This window comes from Vulpes lagopus, chromosome 19 (genome assembly GCF_018345385.1).
Source record: "Vulpes lagopus strain Blue_001 chromosome 19, ASM1834538v1, whole genome shotgun sequence".
Classification (NCBI taxonomy): domain Eukaryota; kingdom Metazoa; phylum Chordata; class Mammalia; order Carnivora; family Canidae; genus Vulpes; species Vulpes lagopus.
In genome coordinates, this window is record NC_054842.1 from 22,645,173 (window position 1) to 22,657,760 (window position 12,588).

At 35.7% G+C, this 12,588-nt stretch overlaps 1 protein-coding gene and 1 non-coding gene across 5 annotated transcripts in view; one reads left to right on the forward strand and one right to left on the reverse strand.

Moving 5' to 3' along the window:
• The window catches only part of ZNF385D (zinc finger protein 385D), an 877,499-nt gene that overhangs the window by 846,297 nt on the left and 18,614 nt on the right, over nt 1-12,588 (forward strand). The window lies entirely within an intron of this gene.
• LOC121479172 lies at nt 2,330-2,436 on the reverse strand. Its single transcript, XR_005984675.1, has one exon. It is a non-coding gene; the product is annotated as a U6 spliceosomal RNA (small nuclear RNA).

Consider the following 12,588-nt stretch of genomic DNA (forward strand, 5'->3'; position numbering starts at 1 on the left):
CTCTTAGGAAGTAGGCTCTTCATGGAACTAACTACCTGGAAAAAAAAATCAGTTTGTGTTTTTATTTAATGATAGTGTTTCTGTAAAAACAAAAAGCACATAAAATGAACAAACAAAGTATACTAACTAGTCTTAATAATACACATAAAATTCATTTAGGTTTAGAGTAAGATTCAAAGAACCATAATATTTAGTAGGGGTGAACTTTTTTCATATTTTTACCTATAGTTTTAAAGAGAGATCCTCAATCAGTTCCTTAACAGTATCACATTTCCTAGGTTTTATGCATTTGAGGCTTGAAAGTTCAAATTTTCCTATTCTTTTTTTCTTGCATGCCTGGCTTTTATCTAGATCTATTTTTCAGCCTCTTAATTTTTTTTAAGATTTTATTTATTAATTAATGAAAGAGAGAGAAAGAGAGAGGCAGAGTCACAGGCAGAGGGAGAAGCAGGCTCGGTGCAGGGCGCCTGATGGGGGATTTAATCCCAGGACCCCAGGATCATGCCCTGGGCTGAAGGTGGCGCTAGACCACTGAGCCACCCAGGGATCCCTTTTTCAGCCTCTTAAAAAGTTAGTGTTGTTTTTTTTTATTTTTTTTTATTATTTATTTATGATAGTCATATATAGAGAGAGAGGCAGAGACAAGGCAGAGATAAAGGCGGAGGGAGAAGCAGGCTCCATGCACCGGGAGCCCGACATGGGATTCGATCCCGGGTCTCCAGGATCGTGCCCTGGGCCAAAGGCAGGCGCCAAACTGCTGCGCCACCCAGGGATCCCAAAAAGTTAGTGTTTGCTCGTTTTTTTCCCCCAGAGTCTCAGAAACTCACTCTTCTCGACTATATAATCCCTTTCTTCCTGATCTAGCAGATTGGGGGGTGGGTAGGGGGAGGCATAACAGTATTGCCTTGATATAATTCCTGGCATAACTTCCCAAATAGAGAAAATAATTTCGTACCTAAACTCCATCTAATTTAGCTGTTGGCCTTTGGTAACAGAAGGAATAGTGAAGAATTAGTTGTGTGTAATTCTCAAATTAACTTATTAATCACTTCTTTAGAAAATCTGTGGATCGTATAGCTAAATTTTAATAAACATCCTGTTTTTCAAGGTATCATTATTTTAGAGCTGGAAGAGATTTCAGAAATCATGTAGCAAAATTCCTTGTTTAAAAAAATAACCACTTTTTAAAAAATCACCTAATTAAGTTGCCTGTGAACAAAAGAAAGTACACATTTTACTTATTTATTTATTTATTTATTTATTTATTTATTTATATTTTATTTATTTATTCATGAGAGACACACAGAGGCAGAGACACAGGCAGAGGGAGAAACAGGCTCTTCAGAGGCAGCCTGATGCAGAACTTGATCCCAGGAACCCGAGATCACGCTCTGAGCCGAAGGCAGACACTCAACTGCTGAGCCATCTAGGTGTCCCAAAAGCAGATATTTTAAAGAGATAAACAATGACTTCCACAGAAATGCAGTCACATACTGGTGTTGGATCTTCCTCTGCCTCCTCCTACAATTCATTCTTTCTCTTTCAAGAAACATTTTATTTCCTGGGGTGGGTTTTTTTGTTGTTCATTCATTCATTCATTCATTCAAGAAATAGTTGTTGGGAATCTATTATGTTTCAGATACAATTCTAGATGCTAAGGATCAGCATAGAACAAAAACACTAAAAACCACTGCTCTTGGAGAGTTTATATTCCACTGGTGGAGAATAATAATGAACAGCCCTCGGGCTTTTATGTATTTCCTAGCATATTTGAATGTGATAAGCTTTGTGGAGAAAAAGCAGGGAAGAGAAAGAGGAATCACAAGCCTGGATGCAGGGATACATTTTTACCCAGAGTAGTATGATAAAGCCTCACTAAGAAGGTGATGTAGACCTCAAGTTGGGGAGGGAAGGGGTAATGTGATTTTCTGATATCCTGGATATACAGAACAGCAAGCTCAAAGTTTCTGAGGTGAGAGGCTGCAAGAAGACCAGTACAGTACGGTTGTTAAAGAGGAAACAAGAGGGAAGTGTAGAAAAAGATAAAGTCAGATAGCTGATGGAGGACCAGGCACAGAGAGGCCTCTGGCCATCGCAAGAACATTGGCTTTTAAAAAAAAAACAAACAATTATAAGATTCACATAACAATTCACTGTTTTAACCATTTTATTTTAATTTATTTTTTAATAAATTAATTTTTATTGGTGTTCAATTTACCAACATACAGAAAAACACCCAGTGCTCATCCCGTCAAGTGTCCCCCTCAGTGCCCGTCACCCATTCACCCCCACCCCCTGCCCTCCTCCCCTTCCACCACCCCTAGTTCGTAAAAATATGGAACGCTTCACGAATTTGCGTGTCATCCTTGCGCAGGGGCCATGCTAATCTTCTCTGTATCGTTCCAATTTTAGTATATGTGCTGCCGAAGCGAGCACTGTTTTAACCATTTTAAAGTGTACACTCTAGAGGGTTTTAGTATATTCACAATGTTTTGCAACTATCACACTCATTTCAAAATTTCCATCCCTACAAAAAGAAGCCCTAATACCTCCTAAATTTCCCTTTTCCCCATTCTCTGGCAACCACTAATACTTTTGTCTGTATGGATTTGGCTATTCTGGTAAATATAGGGTGTTGTGTGACAGACTTATTTTAATTAGCATAATGTTTTCAAGAGTCATCCACATTGTGACCTGTATTAGCGCTTCATTCCTTCAGTTGGGTAACTAGTGTTACATTGTACAGACATACCATATATATGTCCACTCATTAGTTGATGAACTTTGGGTTATTTTCATTAATTGGCAATTGTGAAATGCTACTATGAGCATTCATTTAGAAGTTGGTGTGTAAAAATATATTTTCCTTTATCTTGGGTGTATATTTAGAAGTAGAACTTCTGAGTCATAGGTTAACTCTATATTTAACTTTTTGAGAAACTACCAAACTTTTCCACAGCCACTGCACCATTTTTAATTCTTACCAGCAATGTATGAGGATTCTAATTTTCCCTCATCCTTGGTAAAACTTGCTATTTTCTGGGGTTTTTTGAATTTAATTTCTCATCATTATGATAGCCATCCTAGTAGGTGGGAGATGGCATCTCATTTTATTTTGATCTGCATTTCTCTAGTGGCTGATGATGACAAACATCTTTTCATGTGTTTTTGGCCAATTTTATATTGTATCTGGTGCAATGTCTACTTAAATAATTTGTCCACTTCTTAATTTGTTTGTCTTTTTCTTGTTGAGTCTGTGGTTTGTCTTTATTACTTTTTTATAGTGTCTTTGACATGCAAGAGTTTTAAATTTTGATAAAGTCCAATTTATTTTTTCTTTCTATCTTCATGCTCTTAGTATCATTTTTAAGAAACCACTGCCTAATCCAAAGTCACACATATGTACAACTGTGTTTCCATATTAGAGTTTTACACTATTACCTGTCACATTTAAGTTGTTGACCCATTTTGAGTGTATAGGATATGAGCCAGGGGTTCATAGTCATTCTTTTGCATATATCCATATGTCTCTTGAAGAGACTATTCTCTCCCCATTGAACAGTCTTGTCACCCTTATCAAAAATCAGTTGACCATGGAATGTATAGTTTTATTTTTGGACTCTCAATTTAATTCCTTTTATCTATATGTCTGGTATCGTTATTCTTTATTCATTAATGTAGCTTTTTAGTAAGTTTTGAAATCAAGAAGTGTGAGAACTCCAACTTATTTTTCTTTTCCAATATTGTTGAATATTGGGATCCCTCCATTTCTATATGAACTTAAGTTTAGCTCATCCATTTCTGCAAAAAAGGTCATTGGGAATTTGATAGCTTTTGAATTTACACTGTAGATCACTTTAAGGAGTATTACCATCTTAGAATATTAAGCTTTCCAATTCATGAATAAGGAATGTCTTTTCATTTATTTAGATATTTTAAGTTTAACTTTAGCAATACTTTGTAGTTTTCAGCATACAAGCCTTACTCTTCAGTTTACATTTATTTCTAAGTATTTTATTCTTTTTCTATGGTAAATGAAATTGTTTTCTTAATTTGATTTTCAGATAGTTTATTGCTAGTGTATAGAAATACAATTGTTCTTCACACATTGATCTTGTATTCTGCAGATTTGCTGAAATCATTTATTAGCTCTATTTTTTTTTTTTTTGGATCCCTAGGGTGTTCTATATATAAGATCATGTCATTCATGAACTGAGATAGTTTTACTTTTGCCTTTCCAGCCTAGATCTCTTTTATTTATTTTTCTTGCTTACTAGTCCTGTCTAGAGCTTTCAGGACAATGTTGAATAGCAATGGCAAAATGGGTATCTTTGTCTTGTTCCTGATCTGAGATAAGGAGAAAGCTTTCAGTGACACATTGGTCTTTACTTGAGATGAAATAGGGAACATTCTGGTAGTTTGAGGAGAAGAGTGATATGATCTAACCCCTATTTTAAAAGCATATCTTTGTTTTTTTGATGTTTTAAGTGATTATAAGTCCTAAAACTAAAGCTATAAACCTTAGTAAATATAATAAGTAGGTATTAAAAATCTGACATGGTTTATTAAATTTAAATAACATAGTAATACTACTATACGAAAACGTTTAATATATACATATATCTCTTCTAAGTGCAATGAAATTAGTTGAAAATTAAATATATAATGTGTTCAAGTCATACACATGGTCTTAACTATATCTCTATCTCTCTAGCCATCTATATTATTGTGATTCTGTAATGTCCTATTGATAATATGCAATTTTTTTATACTTCACTCTTGATAATCAAAGATAGTATTTTCTACCAGTTGGCAACAAGTCCTAAAAAAACTCTTGGCACTGATAATGGCTTTCCTAATTAATATCTACATGGTTCTAACAAGTGCCTTTATATCAATAAGGCAGTTTTCTCTTTAATAAAATAAGAACTCTCATGTCTATCTCACACGAGATAGGATAAAAAGGATAAAAAGAAGTGTCTAGAAAAGTTATTTGAAAACTAAAAAGCACTAAACAAATGCTGAGCATCACTATTATCTTGCATCTTTTAAATGTTCTTTATCACACATTTGTTTAATTTTATAATTATTTAGTTTACCTTTGAGTGAGTGCATTGTTATACCTGATGGCTTATTCATGTGACAATAATGGCATTTAGAATAAGAACCTATAAAGCTAGACACCTAGGTTGTTGGACTTACTCGAGAGAACCACTCTATATCATGCAAAGTTTAAAATAGCAAAAAAATAATGAGGCCTTAAAGTAGTTGAAGAAGCAGTCTATCTCATTTTGAATGATGCATTATCTATCATCTTGGGTATATTGTGTAACAAATATCTTGCAAAAATCAGCTGTAGACTTCTTTGGCATTTACCATTCATTTGCGTTTCAGTGATATTCACATGAGAAGTCATAAATCATCATATTTGGTGGCACCTTTTCCATTAGCATCTCAGAAATTGTAACAGAATATAGCCTTAAATAGAAATGGTGCTTTTGTGGTGATGTGAGCCTCAAAGATTGAAAGAGAATAGTTTTATCCAAATCCTATGGATGGTCCATCATATTGATCCATCTGGACTGACTGATAAAAATATCCTTTAAGAGGAGAAACTCACAAAAGTATTCTCCCTATATCTGTATCTTAGAAGGGCAAATAGGACACAGGTCTTTCTTGCCCTCCTCTCTTACTTCTTTTCTCTCCCTTTCCCTCTTATCTTGCAAAAGAAAAAAGAAAGAAAAAGAGAGAAAGAAAGAAAGAAAGAAAGAAAGAAGAAAGAAAGAAAGAAAGAAAGAAAAAAAGAAAGAAAGAAATAAGAAAGAAAGAAAAGAAAAAAGGCAAACAAATAATTTCTATCTCATTCACATCTATTCAACTTAAGTTAATTAAACTTCTAGTTTGAGGAAACATTTATTAACCCAGATTGATAAGTCAAGCAAAGAAGAAATTTTTATTGGCTTTGGAATTGTACTTTGAAGGTTAGGTAGAGTGGAATTTTTCTGAAGTGTTAAGTAAAAGCAAATGATTACTGAAATCGTGGCTTAGCAATGCTAAAAATGAATATATCACATATGGAATGAAAATAAAGTTGTGTGAAAATAAAATACGTGATTTAAAAAAAAAATCTCTAAGCATTTTTCAAGAATTTCCAGATACTTACAATTATTGTTACATTTAAATTATCTAGGGAAATTCATTTTGTGCTTTGATTTTGGTAAAAGGCATTGTATTTTTACAAAGCTAGGCCTAAGCTTCAATGTTCTCTAGATGAGCTGATGAGAAAAAAATGATTTCACTGAACTCTTAAATCATACAACTCAACTCTTAGCTAACCTGCCCAATCCTTGGTCACTTTTTCTTTTCTTTTTCCCAGCCAACCTGGAAAGTTTTTTACTTTCTTTTCTAGCTATGTCCTCAAGTCCAGAGAAGCAGCTCAAGGGAGCAAATCGAAATCTCAAAGGGAGAAATATGTATGTACGTACATGCGTTATTTTATTTAGTTATTTTATTTTGGAAAATGTAGGAAATAGGTAAATTGAGCAAAATAGGAGGCAAGAGAGGAGCTTGAGCCCTAGCCTGGTGCTTGCCTGTCTGTTCATCCCAGTATCCTACAGTGTCATCCAAGGGCACAAAGCCAGAGGTCTTTAGACACACAGCTACCATCTCTTCCTTTGCCTCTTCTCCCTGTTTCTAAGAGGTGCCAATTGTGGCCATGAATACTCTTTCCTCAATAAACCACTACAGTGCTGTCCAAGAGGTAAAAGCCTCCATGCTAAAAATAACCTCACAAGGTCACCACCTTGTCTGCCTGCCATAGTCTTAAGCCATGTCCTTAGATCCCCGAGAGCTGTTTCTTCTCACCCAGCTTGCCTTCTGGCTCTGACTTCTCTCTCCAGCCTTATGAAGTGGACCTGGCTGTGATGTTGACTGGTTGGCAACAGCCTTCCAAGTGCCAGGTTTGGATGAGGTCTCTCTGCCTTGCACACTCCCCGTGCACTCAGACTTTTGACTTCACACATCCAGCCCTGGATTGCTGGCATCATCGCCTGGCTTCCTCCCTGAGCAAAAAGACATGAACATGCCAGTAAGGACATGGACAAAACTAGTCACATGCCACAGTAAGGCTTTTTCCCCATTTCTAGAGAAACAACCATAAAAGAAACTAATGTTGATTTAAAACAGATTTATAAAAAACAGGATACATAGAAAAAATCTTCTGTCACAAGAAAATTAATTTTCAAAAAGTGATCTATAAAGCAAAGTGGTTGACTCTAAGGGCTGGCTTTAAATTTTAATTGTCACAGTTGGGTTTGGTGAAAGTAATAGAAATAGCACTTGTTAAAATCAGCTATACACATATGTATCCTAAATAAAATCGTGAGTCTTTTCTAAGCCTTGATTAAAAATTATATTTTAAAATTATTTTATCTAGGGACGCCTGGGTGGCTGTCATTTAAGCGTCTGACTCTTGATTTTGGCTCCAGTGATGATCTCAGAGTCATGGGATTAAGCCCGGCATTGGGCTCTGAACTCAGCAGAGTCTGCTTAGGATTGTCTCTCTTCCTCCTCACTCTCTAAATAAATACATAAATACATAAATACACAAATAAAATGTTTAAAATTATTTTATCTAAATTGATGAAATTTCAGAACTTTTATTTATATCAAATGGTTTCTAATCTGTTGTTCTGATTTGACTCATGAAATGAGATCTCACAAAGTGAAATGGAATAGAAATGCCATCATCCTTTAAGAGGTCAGGTCACAGGGGATAGATTTCTATCCTTTTGTAGCTATTAAAATATTTAGCATTCTACAGGATCAGAATGACAGTACTTACTGTCAGAGATAATACGAATTTACTTTGAAATTAATTCTCAGACAGCATATCCTTTATTAACACAGTTCTTTAAAGATATATTTATCTTAAAGTATTGAATGAAATCTTTGTAGATAGAGCTAACCTAAAAGTCTTTTTTCCCCAAGTATGTACTCAAAATAAATAATTGAATTTGAAGCTATTTAAGTAATGCCAAAATAACTGGTCTCTTAAGTAAGCCCTAAGGAAAATCAAAATGGTTATTGTGCATCATTTACACAAAAAAAGAGACTGGCTTTTTTTTTAATGTTTCAGTTAATGTTTTGGTGAAATGGCAATGCAGTTATAATGAAGGTATTCTGAAAAACAAAAAAGAAGAATATATGATATGGTAAATTTTTGTGTAAGATACAGTCTGCTCTAGCTTAGAATTTCTGAAACAGTATGATAGTGTATGGGAATAATAGGAGAGTTAATTTTATAACTGGAGTTTCATGAAAATGTGGTTTATGTAGCTTCTGTAGATAAATAGGATTCTTACCATGTTGGAAAAAAGTCTGTTGGCTTTGCTGGAAAAGAGAAGCATTAGCTCCAGAATTTTATTATTTTTCCAAGCAGTTCTGTTAATTTTTCAGCAGCCAGTCTTTCAGTAAAGGAGTAAATTCTCATTTCTTTTGTTCTATTTTGATGTGCATACTTCCCCTAATTTTTATGTGCCTCCCCACTCTTAAAAACTTCTATATTAACATTACAAGGAAACAATTACTTGAGGAGGGAAATTCTATCAAAAAGTGATTGTATTATATGAAGACCTCTCTCTTCTTCCACTTCCAGCACAGGGGAAAATAATAATAAATTGCTATCTTGAGTGAAATGACTGGAGTTTTTGCATCTTGAGACAACATAGTTTAAATGGAATGCTCAGCAGTTGTTGAAAAGTTATTAGAAATATATGTTATAGATTTTCTTGACATTTTTAAGTCTTCTTTTTCTGTGTCTCTTATCTTTGCCAAGCTTATTCCATAATTTGTCCAATAGAACTTACTTCCTGAAAATATGTTTCCTGGTCTCTTGAAATTTGAAAAAAAAAAAATCCTTTAATCCAGATGTTTGAGTGTGGCATGTTACATCATGTTATCTTTCTGATGATTAAAACATTGTCTGCATAGTTAATCCATGAAGCACTAACATTGTAATGAAAACTGTTAAGCAACTCTCACACATACAGTAAACCACCCAAGCCCAGATGGGATAAAGTCCTAAATTATATCCCTGCTAAATATTTTATCAGTATGCCAAACATTGTAAGAGCTTGTTTTCTTTTCTTTTCTTTTTTTTAAAGATTTATTTATTTATTTATTTATTTATTTATTTATTTATTTATATGAGAGAGAGAGAGAGAGAGAGAGAGAGGCAGAGACACAGGAGGAGGGGGAAGCAGGCTCCACGCCAGGAGCCTGACGTGGGACTCGATCCCGGGACCCCAGGATCGCGCCCTGGGCCAAAGGCAGGCACTAAACCGCTGAGCCACCCAAGGATCCCCAAGAGCTTGTTTTCTTATCTTTAGGACAGGTCTATGGTACAAAAAAACAAACAACAACAACAACAAAAAAAAACCCTGGAAACTGAAGAGCTGACAATTATTACTTCCTTTTTATTATATGAGCTACCTAACAGAATTCTACAGCAAAGATTTGTATGCTAAGTGGCTTTGTGGAAATGTCTCCATGTCCCCAATTCTCTACACATTCTAAATTCACTAATCAGAAGGCATGATCTCTCTCACTTTGTGTTCACTTTCAATTAGTAAAAGCTTTCAGGATTCATGATTTATCATGTCATAACATTTAATAGTTAGCTATTATGGAAGGACACAAGGCAAATCCTTACTTTTTACCTAAAGCACATGGCCAGAAGGAAGACTATTGCCATATACATTAAACAGACTACCAATGGCAGTTGCTTGAAAATTATGCCTTGACTTTTTGCGAGATTTCAGATCGAGTTTTTGAATATACAGACCTTCTCATTGATGAAATGGGCACTGCTACCGTGGCGTGCAACACTTCTGCCTTTGGAAGTCTTGGAACAGGGATACTAGATTTCATAGATTTGGAAAGATTTTTTTCTTTCCTATTCCTTTAGAAGCTTAAAAAGGCAGCTTCCTAATTGAGTGACATCCAAGTCACTTAAAATGGCTTTGAAATAAACTGGTTTTCTTTTTGACTTCCTGTTTTTTCCCTTCTGTAATATTTATCAGAAAGTTCACAAATTCTGACAAAATTCACCCTTTTGTTGGTGCTTGCAATTGTAAGTACAGTGGCCAGACCCACTCTGTTGACTCTGCCAAGTCCTAGCAGTCCTACCACCTTATTAATTTAGTTTTCAATTGATTTACTTTAGATTAATCTGTGTTTGGAAGGGATGAAACATACATCCTATGAGTGATATAGGAAATGAATCCCCTTGGAAATGTACAGACTGTGAGTTAGGGAGAGAAGACTATATTCTTACAAAAGAACCCCTGGTTTAACTGCTAAATGGAAGGATAATTAAGCCCTGTAGTTATTTTTCTCTGTTTCAATGATCTGAATATGTCTCCATCCTCCCTCACTTATTGTCACAAATATCTAAAAATATGTATCTTTCAATAGAAGTGTTCATTGCTTGCTTTAGGTAGTGTCTAAAATATATATTTTGAGTTGTTTTCTATTTTATCCTGAATTCCCTTATGGGATGATCAACTTGTCCTGACTTGCCAGGATTTTTCCTTGTTTTGGTACTGGAAGTCCCATTTCAGGAACTCCCTTCATCACAGACAAAACAGGACAATGGTCACTTGATCCCTCATTTCCCTTTTTCACATCAGTGACTTTCTATTTAATTGATAATATAGCTCTAAAGCTGAGCTAACCTAATTGACAGATCTGCCAATTGTGGTTTTTGGCTTGCTGGCCTCAGACCAGCGGCAACAACACCTGGGTACTTGTTAGAAATGCAAATATTCAGGCCCCAACCCAGACCTAAGTAAAGCATAAACTATGAGGGCAGGAATCCACAATCTGCTTTTATCAAAACTTCCAGGTGATTCTGATACACATTTTTGCAACCACTAAGCTTCCAGGAAGAGGATTATTTTTGATTCACAAAGGTTTCTAGCATCTTGGCTTCATCATTGTTGGATATTGTGGGAGCCATAAGACTATAGAGAAAATAGAGTGAAAGAAGCAGTGTTTTAAGAATTATAAGATGAAAATGATTAAGGATGAAAACTTAGGTTAGCAGGTCAGAGATTTGCTATTTTATTTTATGCCAGTTTTCAATCTGGTGCCTTATAGGGATATGACCTCAACTTCTGAAAGAAAGGCAAGTGCCTAATGACAAATTTCTTGATGACATCCTCTTTATCTATCAATTATAAAATATCCAGCAAGCTGTAGAAAGAGTTGTGTTATGGGGTACGGATATATACTATAGGACTATAATATATCTCCCTGACTTTAGAATCTAAGGCTCCAACATGATAAGACATTGATAGAGATTGCCAAGGTGACTATTACCAACCAAAAATATCACTAAGATATTACGTTATGAGCCCTTACACATAGCTGAAAGACATGTCAGGGTTTCTGCTCTGGAACGAACCGCTTCTTGTGAACTCGAAGGAAAGGAATGGAGGCAGATTTTCTGGTAAAGAGGAAAAAAAAAAAAAGGACCAACTCTAATCAGCTTATCTTTACTTCAAGTAGAGACCTTGTCTTCTGAGAGAGAACCTAAGTCAAACCATATGATCAGCATATCTGAACCACTGTAGAAATGAGCAGCAGCTGGAAGTACAGGCAGTGTGTCCCAAGAGAACCTTGTAACACTGGCAGCCCACAGCTCAGATAGAACACAGAAGTTTTGGGCCCACACAGGATTTTTTTTTTTTTTTTTTCCCACACAGGATTTTTATACACATCCACCCCCCCCACCACCACACACACACACAGTAATGCTTAAATTTTGGAAATTTTATATTAAACTTTTTGGATTTTATCAAAATAATAATCAGAGCATCTGGTAAAACTGGACACGTGTTTCTCAAATGACAGGAACTGACTGAAGTGGTATCATGGACTATGCCTTTTCTATGGAGTTCCGGGCTCTCCAGTTTACAGCAGCTAATACTATCATTGTCTATTGCCCTGCTTCACTCATTTACATCTTCTGCCTTCCTTGGTGTGTGTGTGTGTGTGTGTGTGTGTGTGTGTGTGTGTGTGTGTGTGTGTGACTATCGCCTAGCTTTATGCCTCTTTCTACTTGGTGAGATCCCAGGTCAAACTAGAGAGGTCAAGGACATTTTGGAGACATGTGGTTTGGAGATATAGGTAGATTTCAGCTTTGGTTGGCCAACTGTTCCATCCTGCCTCCTTCCCCAGAAAATTGCTGGACAATTTCTCCTGAGCTTCAGAGGACTCTGGTATCCCTCCTCTTGGCTTCATCCCCCAGTCCTTCCCCCTCCTCATTAGCTGCACTTATAGGTGCCCCACCTAAATCAATCCTTCTTTGCTCTGGTCCTAATTAGGACTTCCTTCTGAGGGCTTCTGCAACTATATACTAACCTGGCAGCCTGATTACCTAGCTTCTTACTCCAAAATTCTAATCAGTGATAGGAATAACCTAAATTTCTGAAAAAACTATCCCAGGAAAGTTAATCTAACATTACTTTCTCAAATCATAGATGTTCCTAAAAATGGCCATTCCCAATGAAACTAATTGATTCC